Below are 24,702 nucleotides of genomic sequence, written 5' to 3' on the forward strand. Positions count from 1 at the left end.
AAAACACAAAAATTCACCTCCAATGAAAAGACTCCAAAGCACAGAAAACACGCTTCCAACGAAATGACCGCCTACTTGAAAAATTTTCTTCCATCGAAACAACCAGCGAACACAAAAAATTAGCTTCCAATGAAATTACACCAAAACACAGAAAATTAGCTTGCAACGAAATCTCCTGAGAACACAAATATTCGCTTCCGACGAAAACCGAAGAACACAAAAAAATTCGCATCCAAAAAAATTAACCCAGAATAGAAAAAAATTACTTCCAACCGAATCAACCCAGAGCACAAAAAATTCCCTTCCAACAAAATCACCCAAGAACACAAATATTGGCTTCCAACGAAATTACCCCAGAACTGAATAAAATCACCTGAGTACGCATATATTTGCTAACAACGAAATTACCCCAGAACAGAAAAAATTTGCTTCCATCGAAATCACCCCAGAACACAAAAATTTCGCTTCCATCGAAATCACCCCAGAACACAAAACTTTGCTTCCAAAGAAATCACCCCAGAACACAAAAATTCGCTTCCAACAAAATCACCCCAGAACACAAAAAATTTGCTCCCAAAGAAATCACCGCAGAACACAAAAATTTCGCTTCCAACGAAATGACTCCAGAACACAGAAAAAACGCTACCAACGGAATCACTCGAGAACACAAATAATTCGCTTCCAACGAAATCATCCTAGAACACAAAAAATTCGCATCCAACGAAATGACTCCAGAGCACAGAAAACACACTTCCAATGAAATGACCCCAGAAAACAAATATTTCGCTTCCATCGAAATCACCGCAAAACACAAAAATTCACATCGAACGAAAAGACTCCAGAACACAGAAAAAACGCTACCAACGAACTCACCCGAGAACACAAAAAATTTGCTTCCAACGAAATCATCCTAGAACACAAAAAATTCGCATCCAACGAAATGACTCCAGAGCACAGAAAACACGCTTCCAGTGAAAGGACCCTAGAAAACAAAAATTTCGCTTCCATCGAAATCACCGAAAAACACAAAAATTCACGTCCTACGAAAAGACTCCAGAGCACGTAAAAAAACACGCTTCCAACAAAATGACCCCCTATTTCAAAAATTTGCTTCATTCGAAAAAACCGGAGACACAAAGAATTCGCCTTCCACGAAATCACCCCAGAACACAAAAAATTCGCTTCCAACGATATTACCCCAGAAGAATAAAAATTTGCTTCCAACGAAATCTCCTAAGAACACAAATATTCGCTTCCAAAGAAATCACCCTTAGCACAAAAAATTTGCTTCCAAAGAAATCACCCCAGAGTACAAAAATTCCCTTCCAACAAAATCACCCAAGAACACAAATATTGGCTTCCAACGAAATCACCCCAGAACACAAAAAATTCGCTTCTAACGAAATCACCCTAGAACACAAAAATTCCCTTTCAAAGAAATCACCCGAGAACAAAAAAAAATTCGCTTCCAACGAAATCACCCCAGAGAACAAAAATTTCGCTTCCAAAGAGTTGACTCCAGAGCACAGAAAACACGCTTCCAAAGAAATGATCCCCTACTTCAAAAATTTGCTTCCATTGAAAAGACAGGAGAACACAAAAAATTCTCTTCCAACAATATTACCCCAGAGACAAAAAAATTCTTTTCCAACGAAATCTCGTGAGAACACAAATATTCGCTTCCAAAGATATCATCCCAGAGAACAAAAAATTCGCTTCCAACGAAATTACCCCAGAGCACAAAACATTCGCTTCCAACGAAATCAACCCAGAATACAAAAAAATTCGCTTCCAAAGAAATAACCCAAGAATATAAAAAATTCGCTTCCAAAGAAATAATCCAAGAATATAAAAAATTCGCTTCGATCAAAATCACCCGAGAACACAAAAAATTCGATTCCAACGAAATTACCCCAGATTAAAAGAAATTCCTTCCAACGAAATCACCCCAGAGCACAAAAAAGTCATTTCCAACAAAATGACTCCAGGGCACAGAAAGCACGCTTCCAACGAAATTACCCCGTACTTCAAAAATTTGTTTCCATCGAAATCACCTGAGAACACAAAAAATTCACTTCCAACGAAATCACCCCAGAACACAAAAAATCGCTTGCAACGAAATCTCCTGAGAACACAAATATTCGCTTCCAGCGAAATCACACCAAAGCACAAAAAATTCGCATCCAACGAAATGACTCCAGAGCACAGAAAACACGCTTGCAACGAAATGACCCCCTACTTCAAAAATTTGCTTCCTTCGAATAAACCGGAGAACACAAAAAATTCTCTTCCAACGAGATTACCCCAGAAGACAAAAAATTCTTTTCCAATGAGATCTCCTGAGAACACAAATATTCGCTTCCAAAGAAATCATCCCAGAGCACAAAAAAAATTCGCTTCCAACGAAAGCACCCGATAACACAAAAAATTCACGTCCAACGAAATTATCACAGAACAGAAAAAAATTTGCTTCCATCGAAATCACCCCAGAATAAAAAAAATTTGCTTCCAACGAAATGACGCTAGAACACAAAAAATTAGCTTTTTCAACGAAATCACCCGAAAACACAAAATTTCCTTTCAAAGAAATCACCCGAGAACACAAAAAATTCGCTTCCAATGAAATCACCCCAGAACACAAAAATTGCTTGCAATGAAATCTCCTGAGAACACAAATATTCGCTTCCAACGAAATCGTCCCAGAGCACAAAAAATTCGCTTCCAACGAAATTACCCTAGAACACAAAAATTCCCTTTCAATGAAATCACCCAAGAACACAAAAAATTCGTTTCCAACGAAAACACCATAGAACAAAAAAAAATCGCTTCCATCGAAATCACCACAGAAGACAAAAAATTCTCTTCCAATGATATTACCCCAGAAGACAAAAACTTCTTTTCCAACGAAATCTCGTGAGAACACAAATATTCGCTTCCAAAGATATCATCCCAGAGCACAAAAAATTCCCTTCGAACGAAATCACCCAAGAGCACGAAAAATTCGCTTCCAAAGAAATGACTCCAGAGCACAGAAAACACGCTTCCAATGATATGACCCCATACTTCAAAAATTTGCTTCCACCGAAATCACCCCTGAACACAAAAAATTCGCAGCCAACGAAATCACCCTAGAACACAAAACATTCCCTTTCAACGAAATCACCCGAGAACACAAAAAATTAGCTTCTAACGAAATGACTCCAGAGCACAGAAAATTCGCTTCCAACGAAATCACCCTAGAACACAAATAATTTCCTTTCAACAAAATCACCTGAGAACACAAAAAAGTCACGTCCAACGAAATTACCACAGAACAGAAAAAATTTGCTTCCATCGAAATCACCCGAGAACTCAAAAAATTCTCTTCCAATGAAATCACGCTAGAACCCAAAAAATTAGCGTTCAATGAAATCACCCCTGAGCACAAAAAATTCTCTTCCAACGAAATGACTCCAGAGCACATAAACCACGAATCCAACGAAATGACCCCCTACTTAAAAAATTTGCTTCCATCGAAAAACCGGAGAACATAAAAAATTCGCTTACAACGAAATTACCCCAGAACATAAAAAACTCGCTTGCAACGAAATTTTCTGAGAACACAAATATTCGCTTCCAACGAAATCACACCAGAACACAAAAAATTCGCTTCCAACGAAATGACTCCAGAGCACAGAAAACACGCTTCCAACGAAATGACCCCCTACTTAAAAAATTCGCTTCCATCGAAAAAACCGGAGAACACAAAAATACGCTTCCAACGAAATTACCCCAGAACACAAAAAATTCGCTTTCAACGAAATCTTCTGAGAACACATATAATCGCTTCCAACGAAATCACCCCAGAACACAAAAAATTCGCTTCCAATGAAATGACTCCAGATCACAGAAAACACGCTTCCAATGAAATGACCCCCTATTTCAATAATTTGCTTCCATTGAAAAAACCAGAGAACACAAAAAATTAGCTTCCAACAAAATTACCCCAGAACACAAAAAATTCGCTTGCAACGAAATTTTCTGAGAACACAAATATTCGCTTCCAACGAAATCACTCCAGAACAAAAAAAATTCGCTTCCAGCGAAATTACTCCAGAGCACAGAAAAGATGCTTTCAACAAAATGATCTAAAAATTCAAAAATTTGCTTCCATCGAAATCACCAGAGAACACAAAAAATTCGGTTCCAACGAAATGACTCCAGAGCACAGAAAACACGCTTCCAACGAAATGACCCCCTACTTAAAAATTTCGCTTCCATCGAAAAAACCGGAGAACACAAAAATACGCTTCCAAAGAAATTACCCCAGAACACAAAAAATTCGCTTTCAACGAAATCTTCTGAGAACACATATATTCGCTTCCAAAGAAATCACCCCAGAACAGAAAAAATTCGCTTCCAATGAAATGACTCCAGATCACAGAAAACATGCTTCCAATGAAATGACCCCCTATTTCAATAATTTGCTTCCATTGAAAAAACCAGAGAACACAAAAAATTAGCTTCCAACAATATTACCCCAGAACACAAAAAATCGCTTCCAACGAAATTTTCTGAGAACACAAATATTTGCTTCCAACGAAATCACTCCAGAACAAAAAAAATTCGCTTCCAGCGAAATTACTCCAGAGCACAGAAAATATGCTTTCAACAAAATGATCTCATACTTCAAAAATTTGCTTCCTTCGAAATCACCAGAGAACACAAAAAATTCGCTTCCAACGAAATGACTCCAGAGCACAGAAAACACGCTTCCAACAAAATGACCCCCTACTTAAAAAATTCGCTTCCATCGAAAAAACCGGAGAACACAAAAATACGCTTCCAACGAAATTACCCCAGAACACAAAAAAATCGCTTGCAACGAAATCTCCTGAGAACACAAATATTCGCTTCCAAAGCAATCACCCCAGAGCACAAAAAATTCGCTTTCAATGAAATCTTCTGAGAACACATATATTCGCTTCCAACGAAATCACCCCAGAACACAAAAAATTTGCTTCCAAAGAAATGACTCCAGATCACAGAAAACACGCTTCCAATGAAATGACCCCCTATTTCAATAATTTGCTTCCATTGAAAAAACCAGAGAACACAAAAAATTAGCTTCCATCGAAATTACCCCAGAACACAAAAAATAGGCTTCCAACGAAATGAATCCAGAGCACAGAAAACAAGCTTCCAACGAAATGATCCCATACTTCAAAAATTTGCTTCCTTTGAAATAATCTGAGAACACAAAAAATTGGCTTCCAACGAAATTACCTCAGAAGACAAAAATTTCTTTTCCAACGAAATCTCCTGAGGACACAAATATTTGTTTCCAATGAAATCACCCCAGAGCACAAAAAACTCGTTTCCAACGAAATGATTCCAGGGTTCAGAAAACACGCTTCCAACGAAATGACCCCCTACTTCAAAAATTTGCTTCCATCGAATAAACCAGAGAACACAAAAAATTCTCTTCCAACGAGATTACCCCAGAAGACAAAAAATTCTTTTCCAACGAAATCTCCTGAGAACACAAATATTCGCTTCCAAAGAAACCATCCCAGAGCACAAAAAAATTCGCTTCCAACAAAAGCCCCCGATAACAGAAAAAATTCACGTCCAAAGAAATTATCACAGAACAGAAAAAAATTTGCTTCCATCGAAATCACCCCAGAATAAAAAAAATTTGCTTCCAACGAAATCACGCTACAACACAAAAAATTAGCTTTTTCAAGGAAATCACTCGAAAACACAAAATTTGCTTTCAAAGAAATCACCCGAGAACACAAAAAATTCGTTTCCAATGAAATCACCCCAGAACACAAAAAATTCGCTTGCAATGAAATCTCCTGAGAACACAAATATTCGCTTCCAACGAAATCGTCCCAGAGCACAAAAGATTCGCTTCCAACGAAATCACCCTAGAACGCAAAAATTCCCTTTCAATGAAAGCACCCGAGAACACAAAAAAATTCGCTTCCTACAAAATCACCCCAGAACACAAAAAGTTCCCTTCCAAGGAAAGGACTCCAGAGCACAGAAAACAAGCTTCCAACGAAATGACCCCATACTTCAAAAATTTGCTTCCATCGAAATCACCCCAGAAAAAAAAAAAAATTTGCTTCCAACGAAATCACGCTACAACACAAAAAATTAGCTCTTTCAACGAAATCACCCGAAAACACAAAATTTCCTTTCAAAGAAATCACAAGAGAACACAAAAATTCGCTTCCAACGAAATCACCCCAGAGTACAAAAAATTCGCTTCCAAAGAAATGACTAAAGGGCACAGAAAACACGCTTCCAACGAAATGACCCCTTACTTCAAAAATTTGCTTCCATCAAAAAAACTAGAGAACACAAAAAATTCTCTTCCAACGATATTACCCCAGAAGACAAAAAATTCTTTTCCAACGAAAACTCCTGAGAACACAAATATTTGCTTCCAAAGATATCATCCCAGAGCACAAAAAATTCGCTTCCAACGAAATAACCCTATAACACAAAAATTTCCTTTCAACGAAATCAACCGAGAACACAAAAATTTCGCTTCCAACAAAATCAACCTAGAACAAAAAAATACGCTTCCATCGAAATCACCACAGAAGACAAAAAATTCGCTTCCAACCAAATCACCCCAGAGCAGAAAAAATTCACTTCCAACGAAATCACCCTAGAACGCAAAAATTCCCTTTCAATGAAATCACCCGAGAACACAAAAAATTCGCTTCCTACGAAATCACCCCAGAACACAAATGTTCCCTTCCAACGAAAGGACTCCAGAGCACAGAAAACACGATTCCAACGAAATGTCCCCCTATTTCATATATTTGCTTCCATCGAAATCACCCAAGAACACAAAAAATTCACTTCCAACGAAATTACCCCAGAAGACAAAAATTTCTTTTCCAACGAAACTTCCTGAGAACACAAATATTCGCTTCCAACGAACTCACCCCAGAGCACAAAAAACTTGCTTCCAAAGAAATCACCCTAGAATAAAAAGATTCGATTTCAACGATATCACCTGAGAACACAAAAAATTCGCTTCCAATGAAATTACCCCAGAACACAAAAAATTCGCCTGCAATGAAATCTTCTGAGAACACATAGAATCGCTTCCAACGAAATCACCCCAGAACACAAAAAATTCGCTTCCAATGAAATGACTCCAGATCACAGAAAACACGCTTCCAATGAAATGACCCCCTATTTCAATAATTTGCTTCCATTGAAAAAACCAGAGAACACAAAAAATTAGCTTCCAACAAAATTACCCCAGAACACAAAAAATTCGCTTGCAACGAAATTTTCTGAGAACACAAATATTCGCTTCCAACGAAATCACTCCAGAACAAAAAAAATTCGCTTCCAGCGAAATTACTCCAGAGCACAGAAAAGATGCTTTCAACAAAATGATCTCATACTTCAAAAATTTGCTTCCATCGAAATCACCAGAGAAAACAAAAAATTCGCTTTCAACGAAATGACTCCAGAGCACAGAAAACACGCTTCCAACGAAATGACCCCCTACTTAAAAATTTCGCTTCCATCGAAAAAACCGGAGAACACAAAAGTACGCTTCCAACGAAATTACCCCAGAACACAAAAAATTCGCTTTCAACGAAATCTTCTGAGAACACATATATTCGCTTCCAAAGAAATCACCCCAGAACAGAAAAAATTCGCTTCCAATGAAATGACTCCAGATCACAGAAAACATGCTTCCAATGAAATGACCCCCTATTTCAATAATTTGCTTCCATTGAAAAAACCAGAGAACACAAAAAATTAGCTTCCAACAATATTACCCCAGAACACAAAAAATCGCTTCCAACGAAATTTTCTGAGAACACAAATATTTGCTTCCAACGAAATCACTCCAGAACAAAAAAAATTCGCTTCCAGCGAAATTACTCCAGAGCACAGAAAAGATGCTTTCAACAAAATGATCTCATACTTCAAAAATTTGCTTCCTTCGAAATCACCAGAGAACACAAAAAATTCGCTTCCAACGAAATGACTCCAGAGCACAGAAAACACGCTTCCAACGAAATGACCCCCTACTTAAAAAATTCGCTTCCATCGAAAAAACCGGAGAACACAAAAATACGCTTCCAACGAAATTACCCCAGAACACAAAAAAATCGCTTGCAACGAAATCTCCTGAGAACACAAATATTCGCTTCCAAAGCAATCACCCCAGAGCACAAAAAATTCGCTTCCAATGAAATTACCCCAGAACACAAAAAATTCGCCTGCAACGAAATCTTCTGAGAACACATAGAATCGCTTCCAACGAAATCACCCCAGAACACAAAAAATTCGCTTCCAATGAAATGACTCCAGATCACAGAAAACACGCTTCCAATGAAATGACCCCCTATTTCAATAATTTGCTTCCATTGAAAAAACCAGAGAACACAAAAAATTAGCTTCCAACAAAATTACCCCAGAACACAAAAAATTCGCTTGCAACGAAATTTTCTGAGAACACAAATATTCGCTTCCAACGAAATCACTCCAGAACAAAAAAAATTCGCTTCCAGCGAAATTACTCCAGAGCACAGAAAAGATGCTTTCAACAAAATGATCTCATACTTCAAAAATTTGCTTCCATCGAAATCACCAGAGAACACAAAAAATTCGCTTCCAACGAAATGACTCCAGAGCACAGAAAACACGCTTCCAACGAAATGACCCCCTACTTAAAAATTTCGCTTCCATCGAAAAAACCGGAGAACACAAAAGTACGCTTCCAACGAAATTACCCCAGAACACAAAAAATTCGCTTGCAACGAAATCTCCTGAGAACACAAATATTCGCTTCCAAAGCAATCACCCCAGAGCACAAAAAATTCGCTTTCAACGAAATCTTCTGAGAACACATATATTCGCTTCCAACGAAATCACCCCAGAACACAAAAAATTCGCTTCCAATGAAATGACTCCAGATCACAGAAAACACGCTTCCAATGAAATGACCCCCTATTTCAATAATTTGCTTCCATTGACAAAACAAGAGAACACAAAAAATTAGCTTCCATCGAAATTACCCCAGAAAACAAAAAATAGGCTTCCAAAGAAATGAATCCAGAGCACAGAAAACAAGCTTCCAACGAAATGATCCCATACTTCAAAAATTTGCTTCCATTGAAATAATCTGAGAACACAAAAAATTCGCTTCCAACGAAATTACCTCAGAAGACAAAAATTTCTTTTCCAACGAAATCTCCTGAGGACACAAATATTTGTTTCCAATGAAATCACCCCAGAGCACAAAAAACTCGTTTCCAACGAAATGATTCCAGGGCTCAGAAAACACGCTTCCAACGAAATGACCCCCTACTTCAAAAATTTGCTTCCATCGAATAAACCGGAGAACACAAAAAATTCTCTTCCAACGAGATTACCCCAGAAGACAAATAATTCTTTTCCAATGAAATCTCCTGAGAACACAAACATTCATTTCCAAAGAAACCATCCCAGAGCACAAAAATATTCGCTTCCAACAAAAGCCCCCGATAACACAAAAAATTCAAGTCCAAAGAAATTATCACAGAACAGAAAAAAATTTGCTTCCATCGAAATCACCCCAGAATAAAAAAAAATTTGCTTCCAACGAAATCACGCTACAACACAAAAAATTAGCTCTTTCAACGAAATCACCCGAAAACACAAAATTTCCTTTCAAAGAAATCACAAGAGAACACAAAAATTCGCTTCCAACGAAATCACCCCAGAGTACAAAAAATTCGCTTCCAACGAAATTACTAAAGGGCACAGAAAACACGCTTCCAACGAAATGACCCCTTACTTCAAAAATTTGCTTCCATCAAAAAAACCAGAGAACACAAAAAATTCTCTTCCAACGATATTACCCCAGAAGACAAAAAATTCTTTTCCAACGAAAACTCCTGAGAACACAAATATTTGCTTCCAAAGATATCATCCCAGAGAACAAAAAATTCGCTTCCAACGAAATAACCCTATAACACAAAAATTTCCTTTCAACGAAATCAACCGAGAACACAAAAATTTCGCTTCCAACAAAATCAACCTAGAACAAAAAAATACGCTTCCATCAAAATCACCACAGAAGACAAAAAATTCGCTTCCAACCAAATCACCCCAGAGCAGAAAAAATTCACTTCCAACGAAATCACCCGAGAACACAAAAAGTTCGTTTCCAACGATATGACCCCATACTTCAAAAATTTGCTTCCATCAAAATCACCCGAGAACAGAAAAAATTCGCTTCCAACGAAATCACCCCACAGCACAAAAAATTCGCTTCCAACGAAATGAATCCAGAGTACAGAAAACCCGCTTCCAACGAAATGACCACCACTTCAAAAATTTTTTTCCATCGAAATCACCCCAGAACACAAAAAATTCGCTTCCAACGAATTTATCCCAGAACACAAAAAATTCTTTTCCAATGAAATCTCCTGAGAGCACAAATATTCGCTTCCAAAAATATCATCCCAGAGCATAAAAAATTCGCTTCCAACGAAATCACCGTAGAACATAAAATATTCGCTTCCATTGAAATCACCACAGAAGACAAAAAATTCGCTTCCAACCAAATCACCCCAGAGCAGAAAAAATTAACTTCCAACGAAATCACCCTAGTACATAAAAAATTCGCTTCCAAATAAATCACCCCAGAGCACAAAAATTCGCTGCCAACGAAATGACTCCAGAGCACAGAAAACACAGTTCCAATGAAATGACCGCCTACTTAAAAAATTTGCTTCCATCGAAAAACCAGTAGAATACAAAAAATTCGCTTCCAACGAAATTACCCCAGAACACAAAAAAATTGCTTCCAACGAAATCTCCTGGGAACACAAATATTCGCTTCCAAAGAAATCATCCCAAAACACAAAAAATTCCCTTTCAACGAAATCACTCGAGAACACAAAAAATTCACGTCCAACGAAATTACCACAGAACAGAAAATATTTGCTTCCATCGAAATATCCCCAGAACACAAAAAATTCGCTTCCAACAAAATCACGCTAGAACACAAAAAAATTAGCTTAAAATGAAATCACCCCAGAGCACAAAAAATTCCCTTCCAAGGAAATGACTCCAGAGCACATAAACCATGATTCCAACGAAATGACCCTCTAATTAAAAAATTTGCTGCCATCGAAAAACCGGAGAACATAAAAAATTCGCTTCCAAAGAAATTACCCCAGAACACAAAAAATTCACTTGCAACGAAATTTTCTGAGAACACACATATTCGCTTTCAACGAAAGCACACCAGAACACAAAAAATTCGCTTCCAACGAAATGACTCCAGGGCACAGAAAACACGCTTACAATGAATTGACCCCATATTTGAAAAATTTGCTTCCAACGAAATCACCCGAGAACACAAAAAATTCGCTTCCAACGAAATTACCCCAGAACAGAATAAATTCGCTTCCAACGAAATCTCCTGGGAACACAAATATTCGCTTCCAAAAAATCATCCTAGAGCACAAAACAATTTGCTTCCCACGAAATCACACTAGAACACAAAAATTAGCTTTCAATGAAATCACCCGAGAACACAAAAAATTGGCTTCCAACAAAATCCCCCCAGAGCACAAAAAATTCCCTTCCAACGAAATGACTCCAGAGCACAGAAAACACGATCCCAACGAAATGACCCCCTACTTCAAAAATTTGCTTCCATCGAAAAACCAGAGAACATAAAAAAGTTGCTTCCAAAGAAATAACCCTAGAACACTAAAAATTTGCTTGCAACGAAATTTTCTGAGAACACAAATATTCGCTTCCAACGAAATCACCCCAGAACACAAAAACTTCGCTTCCAACGAAATTACTTCTGAGCACAGAAAACACGCTTCCAACGAAATAATCCCTTACTTCAAAAATTTGCTACCATCGATATCACCCGAGAACACAAAAAATTCACTTCCAACGAAATGACTCCAGAGCACAGAAAACACACTTCCAACGAAATGACCCCCTACTTAAAAAATTCGCTTCCATCGAAAAAACCGGAGAACACAAAAATACGCTTCCAACGAAATTACCCCAGAACACAAAAAATTCGCTTGCAACGAAATTTTCTGAGAACACAAATATTCGCTTCCAACGAAATCACCCCAGAACACAAAAAATTCGCTTCCAACGAAATGACTCCAGAGCACAAAAACACGCTTCCAAGGCAATGACCCCCTATTTCAAAAATTTGCTTCCATCGAAAAACCCGTAGAATACAAAAAATTCGCTTCCAACGAACTTACCCCAGAACACAAAAAAATCGCTTCCAACGAAATCTCCTGGGAACACAAATATTCGCTTTCAAAGAAATCATCCCAGAACACAAAAAATTCGCTTACAACAAAATCACCCGAGAACACAAAAAATTCCCTTTCAACGAAATCACCCGAGAACACAAAAAATTCACGTCCAACGAAATTACCACAGAACAGAAAATATTTGCTTCCATCGAAATAACCCCAGAACACAAAAAATTCACTTCCAACGAAATCACGCTAGAACACAAAAAAATTAGCTTAAAATGAAATCACCCCAGAACACAAAAAATTCCCTTCCAAGGAAATGACTCCAGAGCACATAAAACATGATTCCAACGAAATGACCCTCTACTTAAAAAATTTGCTGCCATCGAAAAACCGGAGAACATAAAAAATTCGCTTCCAAAGAAATTACCCCAGAACACAAAAAATTCGCTTGCAACGAAATTTTCTGAGAACACACATATTCGCTTTCAACGAAAGCACACCAGAACACAAAAAATTCGCTTCCAACGAAATTACTCCTGAGCACAGAAAACACGCTTCCAACGAAATAATCCCTTACTTCAAAAATTTGCTACCATCGATATCACCCGAGAACACAAAAAATTCGCTTCCAACGAAATGACTCCAGAGCACAGAAAACACACTTCCAACGAAATGACCCCCTACTTAAAAAATTCGCTTCCATCGAAAAAACCGGAGAACACAATAAAACGCTTCCAATGAAATTACCCCAGAACACAAAAATTCCCTTTCAACGAAATCACCCGAGAACACAAAAAATTCGCTTCCAACGAAATCACCCCAGAGCACAAAAAATCGCTTCCAACGAAAACACCCTAGAACATAAAAAATTCGCTTCCATCGAAATCACCACAGAAGCCAAAAAATTCGCTTCCAACCAAATCACCCCAGAGCAGAAAAATATTCACTTCCAACGAAATCACCCTAGAACATAAAAAATTCGCTTTCAACGAAATCACCCGAGAACACAAAAAATTCGCTTCCAACAAAATCACCCCAGGGCACGAAAAACTCGTTTCCAAAGAAATGATTCCAGAGCACAGAAAACACGCTTTCAACGATATGACCCCATACTTCAAAAATTTGCTTCCATCGAAATCACCTGAGAACACAAAAAATTCGCTTCCAACGAAATTAACCCTGAACACAAAAAATTTGCTTGCAACGAAATCACCCCAGAAGACAAAAACCTCGCTTCCTACGAAATGACTCCTTAGCACAGAGAACACGCTTCCAATGAAATGACCCCCTACTTCAAATATTTGCTTCCACCGAAAAGACAGGAGAACACAAAAAATTCTCTTTCAAAGATATTACCCCAGAAGACAAAAAATTCTTTTCCAATGAAATCTCCTGAGAACACAAATATTCTCTTCCAAAGATATCCTCCTAGAGCACAAAAAATTCGCTTCCAACGAAAACACCCTAGAGTACGAAAAATTCACTTCCAAAGAAATGACTCCAGAGCACTGAAAACATGCTTCCAACGATATGACCCCATATTTCAAAAATTTGCTTCCATCGAAATCATCCGAGAACACAAAAATTTCACTTCCAACGAAATTACCCCAGAACACAAAAAAATCACTTCCGACGAAATTTCCTGGGAACACAATATCTGCTTCCAAAGAAATCATCACAGAGCACAAAAAAATTCGCTTCCAACGAAATCACCCTAGAACACAAAAAATTCCCTTTCAACGAAATCACCCGAGAACACAAAAAATTCACGTCCAACGAAATTACCATAGAACAGAAATAATTTGCTTCCATCGAAATCACCCCAGAACACAAAAAATTCGCTTCTAATGAAATCACGCCAGAACACAAAAATTAGCTTTCAATGAAATCACCCGAGAACACAAAAAATAGGCTTCCAACGAAATCACACCAGAGCACAAAAAATTCCCTTCCATCGAAATGACTACAGAGCACAGAAAACAATGTAGCAATGAAATGACCCGAGAACACAAAAAAATTCACTTTCAATGAAATCACCTGAGAACAAAAGAATTCACGTCCAACGAAATTACCCCAGAATAGAAAAAATTTGCTTCCGACGAAATCACCCAAGAGCACAAAAAATTGGCTTCCAACGAAATGATTCCAGAGCACAGAAAACACGCTTCCAATGAAATGATGCCAGAACACTAAAAATTTCCTTTCAATGAAATCACCCGAGAACACAAAAAATTCGCTTCCAAAGTAATTACCACAGAAAACAAAAAATGCGCTTCCAACGAAATCACCCTTGAACACAAAAAATTCCTTTTAAATGAAATCATCCGAGAACACAAAAAATTTGCTTCCAACGAAATCACTCCAGAGCACCAAAAATTCTCTTCCAACCAAGTGACTCCAGAGCACAGAAAACATGCTTCCAACAAAATGACCCCCTACTTCAAAAATTTGCTTCCATCGAAAAAACCGGAGAACACAAAAAATTCGCTTCCAACAAAATTTCCACAGAACACAAAAAATTCGTTACCAACGAAATCACCCCAGAACACAAAAAATTCGCTTCCAACGAAATGACTCCAGAGCACAGAAAAAAGGCTTCCAAAGAAATGAGCCCAGAACACAAAAAATTCCCTTTCAACGAAATCACCTGAGAACACAAAAAATTCACTTCCAACGAAATCACCACAGAGTACAAAAAATTCGCTACCAACGAAATGACTCCAGAGCACAGAAAACACGCTTCCAACGAAATGACCCCCTACTTAAAAAATTCGCTTCCATCGAAAAAACCGGAGAACACAAAAATACGCTTCCAACGAAATTACCCCAGAACACAAAAAATTCGCTTTCAACGAAATCTTCTGAGAACACATATATTCGCTTCCAAAGAAATCACCCCAGAACAGAAAAAATTCGCTTCCAATGAAATGACTCCAGATCACAGAAAACATGCTTCCAATGAAATGACCCCCTATTTCAATAATTTGCTTCCATTGAAAAAACCAGAGAACACAAAAAATTAGCTTCCAACAAAATTACCCCAGAACACAAAAAATCGCTTCCAACGAAATTTTCTGAGAACACAAATATTTGCTTCCAACGAAATCACTCCAGAACAAAAAAAATTCGCTTCCAGCGAAATTACTCCAGAGCACAGAAAAGATGCTTTCAACAAAATGATCTCATACTTCAAAAATTTGCTTCCTTCGAAATCACCAGAGAACACAAAAAATTCGCTTCCAACGAAATGACTCCAGAGCACAGAAAACACGCTTCCAACGAAATGACCCCCTACTTAAAAAATTCGCTTCCATCGAAAAAACCGGAGAACACAAAAATACGCTTCCAACGAAATTACCCCAGAACACAAAAAAATCGCTTGCAACGAAATCTCCTGAGAACACAAATATTCGCTTCCAAAGCAATCACCCCAGAGCACAAAAAATTCGCTTTCAATGAAATCTTCTGAGAACACATATATTCGCTTCCAACGAAATCACCCCAGAACACAAAAAATTTGCTTCCAAAGAAATGACTCCAGATCACAGAAAACACGCTTCCAATGAAATGACCCCCTATTTCAATAATTTGCTTCCATTGAAAAAACCAGAGAACACAAAAAATTAGCTTCCATCGAAATTACCCCAGAACACAAAAAATAGGCTTCCAACGAAATGAATCCAGAGCACAGAAAACAAGCTTCCAATGAAATGATCCCATACTTCAAAAATTTGCTTCCTTTGAAATAATCTGAGAACACAAAAAATTCGCTTCCAACGAAATTACCTCAGAAGACAAAAATTTCTTTTCCAACGAAATCTCCTGAGGACACAAATATTTGTTTCCAATGAAATCACCCCAGAGCACAAAAAACTCGTTTCCAACGAAATGATTCCAGGGTTCAGAAAACACGCTTCCAACGAAATGACCCCCTACTTCAAAAATTTGCTTCCATCGAATAAACCAGAGAACACAAAAAATTCTCTTCCAACGAGATTACCCCAGAAGACAAAAAATTCTTTTCCAACGAAATCTCCTGAGAACACAAATATTCGCTTCCAAAGAAACCATCCCAGAGCACAAAAAAATTCGCTTCCAACAAAAGCCCCCGATAACAGAAAAAATTCACGTCCAAAGAAATTATCACAGAACAGAAAAAAATTTGCTTCCATCGAAATCACCCCAGAATAAAAAAAATTTGCTTCCAACGAAATCACGCTACAACACAAAAAATTAGCTTTTTCAAGGAAATCACCCGAAAACACAAAATTTGCTTTCAAAGAAATCACCCGAGAACACAAAAAATTCGTTTCCAATGAAATCACCCCAGAACACAAAAAATTCGCTTGCAATGAAATCTCCTGAGAACACAAATATTCGCTTCCAACGAAATCGTCCCAGAGCACAAAAGATTCGCTTCCAACGAAATCACCCTAGAACGCAAAAATTCCCTTTCAATGAAATCACCCGAGAACACAAAAAAAATTCGCTTCCTACAAAATCACCCCAGAACACAAAAAGTTCCCTTCCAAGGAAAGGACTCCAGAGCACAGAAAACAAGCTTCCAACGAAATGACCCCATACTTCAAAAATTTGCTTCCATCGAAATCACCCCAGAATAAAAAAAAATTTGCTTCCAACGAAATCACGCTACAACACAAAAAATTAGCTCTTTCAACGAAATCACCCGAAAACACAAAATTTCCTTTCAAAGAAATCACAAGAGAACACAAAAATTCGCTTCCAACGAAATCACCCCAGAGTACAAAAAATTCGCTTCCAACGAAATGACTAAAGGGCACAGAAAACACGCTTCCAACGAAATGACCCCTTACTTCAAAAATTTGCTTCCATCAAAAAAACCAGAGAACACAAAAAATTCTCTTCCAACGATATTACCCCAGAAGACAAAAAATTCTTTTCCAACGAAAACTCCTGAGAACACAAATATTTGCTTCCAAAGATATCATCCCAGAGCACAAAAAATTCGCTTCCAACGAAATAACCCTATAACACAAAAATTTCCTTTCAACGAAATCAACCGAGAACACAAAAATTTCGCTTCCAACAAAATCAACCTAGAACAAAAAAATACGCTTCCATCGAAATCACCACAGAAGACAAAAAATTCGCTTCCAACCAAATCACCCCAGAGCAGAAAAAATTCACTTCCAACGAAATCACCCTAGAACGCAAAAATTCCCTTTCAATGAAATCACCCGAGAACACAAAAAATTCGCTTCCTACGAAATCACCCCAGAACACAAATGTTCCCTTCCAACGAAAGGACTCCAGAGCACAGAAAACACGATTCCAACGAAATGTCCCCCTATTTCATATATTTGCTTCCATCGAAATCACCCAAGAACACAAAAAATTCACTTCCAACGAAATTACCCCAGAAGACAAAAATTTCTTTTCCAACGAAACTTCCTGAGAACACAAATATTCGCTTCCAACGAACTCACCCCAGAGCACAAAAAACTTGCTTCCAAAGAAATCACCCTAGAATAAAAAGATTCGATTTCAACGATATCACCTGAGAACACAAAAAATTCGCTTCCAATGAAATTACCCCAGAACACAAAAAATTCGCCTGCAACGAAATCTTCTGAGAACACATAGAATCGCTTCCAACGAAATCACCCCAGAACACAAAAAATTCGCTTCCAATGAAATGACTCCAGATCACAGAAAACACGCTTCCAATGAAATGACCCCCTATTTCAATAATTTGCTTCCATTGAAAAAACCAGAGAACACAAAAAATTAGCTTCCAACAAAATTACCCCAGAACACAAAAAATTCGCTTGCAACGAAATTTTCTGAGAACACAAATATTCGCTTCCAACGAAATCACTCCAGAACAAAAAAAATTCGCTTCCAGCGAAATTACTCCAGAGCACAGAAAAGATGCTTTCAACAAAATGATCTCATACTTCAAAAATTTGCTTCCATCGAAATCACCAGAGAACACAAAAAATTCGCTTCCAACGAAATGACTCCAGAGCACAGAAAACACGCTTCCAACGAAATGACCCCCTACTTAAAAATTTCGCTTCCATCGAAAAAACCGGAGAACACAAAAGTACGCTTCCAACGAAATTACCCCAGAACACAAAAAATTCGCTTGCAACGAAATCTCCTGAGAACACAAATATTCGCTTCCAAAGCAATCACCCCAGAGCACAAAAAATTCGCTTTCAATGAAATCTTCTGAGAACACATATATTCGCTTCCAACGAAATCACCCCAGAACACAAAAAATTCGCTTCCAATGAAATGACTCCAGATCACAGAAAACACGCTTCCAATGAAATGACCCCCTATTTCAATAATTTGCTTCCATTGACAAAACAAGAGAACACAAAAAATTAGCTTCCATCGAAATTACCCCAGAAAACAAAAAATAGGCTTCCAAAGAAATGAATCCAGAGCACAGAAAACAAGCTTCCAACGAAATGATCCCATACTTCAAAAATTTGCTTCCATTGAAATAATCTGAGAACACAAAAAATTCGCTTCCAACGAAATTACCTCAGAAGACAAAAATTTCTTTTCCAATGAAATCTCCTGAGGACACAAATATTTGTTTCCAATGAAATCACCCCAGAGCACAAAAAACTCGTTTCCAACGAAATGATTCCAGGGCTCAGAAAACACGCTTCCAACGAAATGACCCCCTACTTCAAAAATTTGCTTCCATCGAATAAACCGGAGAACACAAAAAATTCTCTTCCAACGAGATTACCCCAGAAGACAAATAATTCTTTTCCAATGAAATCTCCTGAGAACACAAACATTCATTTCCAAAGAAACCATCCCAGAGCACAAAAATATTCGCTTCCAACAAAAGCCCCCGATAACACAAAAAATTCAAGTCCAAAGAAATTATCACAGAACAGAAAAAAATTTGCTTCCATCGAAATCACCCCAGAATAAAAAAAAATTTGCTTCCAACGAAATCACGCTACAACACAAAAAATTAGCTCTTTCAACGAAATCACCCGAAAACACAAAATTTCCTTTCAAAGAAATCACAAGAGAACACAAAAATTCGCTTCCAACGAAATCACCCCAGAGTACAAAAAATTCGCTTCCAACGAAATTACTAAAGGGCACAGAAAACACGCTTCCAACGAAATGACCCCTTACTTCAAAAATTTGCTTCCATCAAAAAAACCAGAGAACACAAAAAATTCTCTTCCAACGATATTACCCCAGAAGACAAAAAATTCTTTTCCAACGAAAACTCCTGAGAACACAAATATTTGCTTCCAAAGATATCATCCCAGAGAACAAAAAATTCGCTTCCAACGAAATAACCCTATAACACAAAAATTTCCTTTCAACGAAATCAACCGAGAACACAAAAATTTCGCTTCCAACAAAATCAACCTAGAACAAAAAAATACGCTTCCATCAAAATCACCACAGAAGACAAAAAATTCGCTTCCAACCAAATCACCCCAGAGCAGAAAAAATTCACTTCCAACGAAATCACCCGAGAACACAAAAAGTTCGTTTCCAACGATATGACCCCATACTTCAAAAATTTGCTTCCATCAAAATCACCCGAGAACAGAAAAAATTCGCTTCCAACGAAATCACCCCACAGCACAAAAAATTCGCTTCCAACGAAATGAATCCAGAGTACAGAAAACCCGCTTCCAACGAAATGACCACCACTTCAAAAATTTTTTTCCATCGAAATCACCCCAGAACACAAAAAATTCGCTTCCAACGAATTTATCCCAGAACACAAAAAATTCTTTTCCAATGAAATCTCCTGAGAGCACAAATATTCGCTTCCAAAAATATCATCCCAGAGCATAAAAAATTCGCTTCCAACGAAATCACCGTAGAACATAAAATATTCGCTTCCATTGAAATCACCACAGAAGACAAAAAATTCGCTTCCAACCAAATCACCCCAGAGCAGAAAAAATTAACTTCCAACGAAATCACCCTAGTACATAAAAAATTCGCTTCCAAATAAATCACCCCAGAGCACAAAAATTCGCTGCCAACGAAATGACTCCAGAGCACAGAAAACACAGTTCCAATGAAATGACCGCCTACTTAAAAAATTTGCTTCCATCGAAAAACCAGTAGAATACAAAAAATTCGCTTCCAACGAAATTACCCCAGAACACAAAAAAATTGCTTCCAACGAAATCTCCTGGGAACACAAATATTCGCTTCCAAAGAAATCATCCCAAAACACAAAAAATTCCCTTTCAACGAAATCACTCGAGAACACAAAAAATTCACGTCCAACGAAATTACCACAGAACAGAAAATATTTGCTTCCATCGAAATAACCCCAGAACACAAAAAATTCGCTTCCAACAAAATCACGCTAGAACACAAAAAAATTAGCTTAAAATGAAATCACCCCAGAGCACAAAAAATTCCCTTCCAAGGAAATGACTCCAGAGCACATAAACCATGATTCCAACGAAATGACCCTCTAATTAAAAAATTTGCTGCCATCGAAAAACCGGAGAACATAAAAAATTCGCTTCCAAAGAAATTACCCCAGAACACAAAAAATTCACTTGCAACGAAATTTTCTGAGAACACACATATTCGCTTTCAACGAAAGCACACCAGAACACAAAAAATTCGCTTCCAACGAAATGACTCCAGGGCACAGAAAACACGCTTACAATGAATTGACCCCATATTTGAAAAATTTGCTTCCATCGAAATCACCCGAGAACACAAAAAATTCGCTTCCAACGAAATTACCCCAGAACAGAATAAATTCGCTTCCAACGAAATCTCCTGGGAACACAAATATTCGTTTCCAAAGAAATCATCCTAGAGCACAAAACAATTTGCTTCCCACGAAATCACACTAGAACACAAAAATTAGCTTTCAATGAAATCACCCGAGAACACAAAAAATTGGCTTCCAACAGAATCCCCCCAGAGCACAAAAAATTCCCTTCCAACGAAATGACTCCAGAGCACAGAAAACACGATCCCAACGAAATGACCCCCTACTTCAAAAATTTGCTTCCATCGAAAAACCAGAGAACATAAAAAAGTTGCTTCCAAAGAAATAACCCTAGAACACTAAAAATTTGCTTGCAACGAAATTTTCTGAGAACACAAATATTCGCTTCCAACGAAATCACCCCAGAACACAAAAACTTCGCTTCCAACGAAATTACTTCTGAGCACAGAAAACACGCTTCCAACGAAATAATCCCTTACTTCAAAAATTTGCTACCATCGATATCACCCGAGAACACAAAAAATTCACTTCCAACGAAATGACTCCAGAGCACAGAAAACACACTTCCAACGAAATGACCCCCTACTTAAAAAATTCGCTTCCATCGAAAAAACCGGAGAACACAAAAATACGCTTCCAACGAAATTACCCCAGAACACAAAAAATTCGCTTGCAACGAAATTTTCTGAGAACACAAATATTCGCTTCCAACGAAATCACCCCAGAACACAAAAAATTCGCTTCCAACGAAATGACTCCAGAGCACAAAAACACGCTTCCAAGGCAATGACCCCCTATTTCAAAAATTTGCTTCCATCGAAAAACCCGTAGAATACAAAAAATTCGCTTCCAACGAACTTACCCCAGAACACAAAAAAATCGCTTCCAACGAAATCTCCTGGGAACACAAATATTCGCTTTCAAAGAAATCATCCCAGAACACAAAAAATTCGCTTACAACAAAATCACCCGAGAACACAAAAAATTCCCTTTCAACGAAATCACCCGAGAACACAAAAAATTCACGTCCAACGAAATTACCACAGAACAGAAAATATTTGCTTCCATCGAAATAACCCCAGAACACAAAAAATTCACTTCCAACGAAATCACGCTAGAACACAAAAAAATTAGCTTAAAATGAAATCACCCCAGAACACAAAAAATTCCCTTCCAAGGAAATGACTCCAGAGCACATAAAACATGATTCCAACGAAATGACCCTCTACTTAAAAAATTTGCTGCCATCGAAAAACCGGAGAACATAAAAAATTCGCTTCCAAAGAAATTACCCCAGAACACAAAAAATACGCTTGCAACGAAATTTTCTGAGAACACACATATTCGCTTTCAACGAAAGCACACCAGAACACAAAAAATTCGCTTCCAACGAAATTACTCCTGAGCACAGAAAACACGCTTCCAACGAAATAATCCCTTACTTCAAAAATTTGCTACCATCGATATCACCCGAGAACACAAAAAAATCGCTTCCAACGAAATGACTCCAGAGCACAGAAAACACACTTCCAACGAAATGACCCCCTACTTAAAAAATTCGCTTCCATCGAAAAAACCGGAGAACACAATAAAACGCTTCCAACGAAATTACCCCAGAACACAAAAATTCCCTTTCAACGAAATCACCCGAGAACACAAAAAATTCGCTTCCAACGAAATCACCCCAGAGCACAAAAAATCGCTTCCAACGAAAACACCCTAGAACATAAAAAATTCGCTTCCATCGAAATCACCACAGAAGCCAAAAAATTCGCTTCCAACCAAATCACCCCAGAGCAGAAAAATATTCACTTCCAACGAAATCACCCTAGAACATAAAAAATTCGCTTTCAACGAAATCACCCGAGAACACAAAAAATTCGCTTCCAACAAAATCACCCCAGGGCACGAAAAACTCGTTTCCAAAGAAATGATTCCAGAGCACAGAAAACACGCTTCCAACGATATGACCCCATACTTCAAAAATTTGCTTCCATCGAAATCACCTGAGAACACAAAAAATTCGCTTCCAACGAAATTAACCCTGAACACAAAAAATTTGCTTGCAACGAAATCACCCCAGAAGACAAAAACCTCGCTTCCTACGAAATGACTCCTTAGCACAGAGAACACGCTTCCAATGAAATGACCCCCTACTTCAAATATTTGCTTCCACCGAAAAGACCGGAGAACACAAAAAATTCTCTTTCAAAGATATTACCCCAGAAGACAAAAAATTCTTTTCCAATGAAATCTCCTGAGAACACAAATATTCTCTTCCAAAGATATCCTCCTAGAGCACAAAAAATTCGCTTCCAACGAAAACACCCTAGAGTACGAAAAATTCACTTCCAAAGAAATGACTCCAGAGCACTGAAAACATGCTTCCAACGATATGACCCCATATTTCAAAAATTTGCTTCCATCGAAATCATCCGAGAACACAAAAATTTCACTTCCAACGAAATTACCCCAGAACACAAAAAAATCACTTCCGACGAAATTTCCTGGGAACACAATATCTGCTTCCAAAGAAATCATCACAGAGCACAAAAAAATTCGCTTCCAACGAAATCACCCTAGAACACAAAAAATTCCCTTTCAACGAAATCACCCGAGAACACAAAAAATTCACGTCCAACGAAATTACCATAGAACAGAAATAATTTGCTTCCATCGAAATCACCCCAGAACACAAAAAATTCGCTTCTAATGAAATCACGCCAGAACACAAAAATTAGCTTTCAATGAAATCACCCGAGAACACAAAAAATAGGCTTCCAACGAAATCACACCAGAGCACAAAAAATTCCCTTCCATCGAAATGACTACAGAGCACAGAAAACAATGTAGCAATGAAATGACCCGAGAACACAAAAAAATTCACTTTCAATGAAATCACCTGAGAACAAAAGAATTCACGTCCAACGAAATTACCCCAGAATAGAAAAAATTTGCTTCCGACGAAATCACCCAAGAGCACAAAAAATTGGCTTCCAACGAAATGATTCCAGAGCACAGAAAACACGCTTCCAATGAAATGATGCCAGAACACTAAAAATTTCCTTTCAATGAAATCACCCGAGAACACAAAAAATTCGCTTCCAAAGTAATTACCACAGAAAACAAAAAATGCGCTTCCAACGAAATCACCCTTGAACACAAAAAATTCCCTTTAAATGAAATCATCCGAGAACACAAAAAATTTGCTTCCAACGAAATCACTCCAGAGCACCAAAAATTCTCTTCCAACCAAGTGACTCCAGAGCACAGAAAACATGCTTCCAACAAAATGACCCCCTACTTCAAAAATTTGCTTCCATCGAAAAAACCGGAGAACACAAAAAATTCGCTTCCAACAAAATTTCCACAGAACACAAAAAATTCGCTACCAACGAAATCACCCCAGAACACAAAAAATTCGCTTCCAACGAAATGACTCCAGAGCACAGAAAAAAGGCTTCCAAAGAAATGAGCCCAGAACACAAAAAATTCCCTTTCAACGAAATCACCTGAGAACACAAAAAATTCACTTCCAACGAAATCACCACAGAGTACAAAAAATTCGCTACCAACGAAATGACTCCAGAGCACAGAAAACATGCTTCCAACGAAATGACACACTCTTTCAAAATTTGCTTCCATCGAAAAGACCGGAGAACAGAAAAAATTCTCTGCGAACGATATTACCCC

The sequence above is a fragment of the Meriones unguiculatus genome, chromosome 5 (assembly GCF_030254825.1).
Source record: "Meriones unguiculatus strain TT.TT164.6M chromosome 5, Bangor_MerUng_6.1, whole genome shotgun sequence".
NCBI lineage: Eukaryota > Metazoa > Chordata > Mammalia > Rodentia > Muridae > Meriones > Meriones unguiculatus.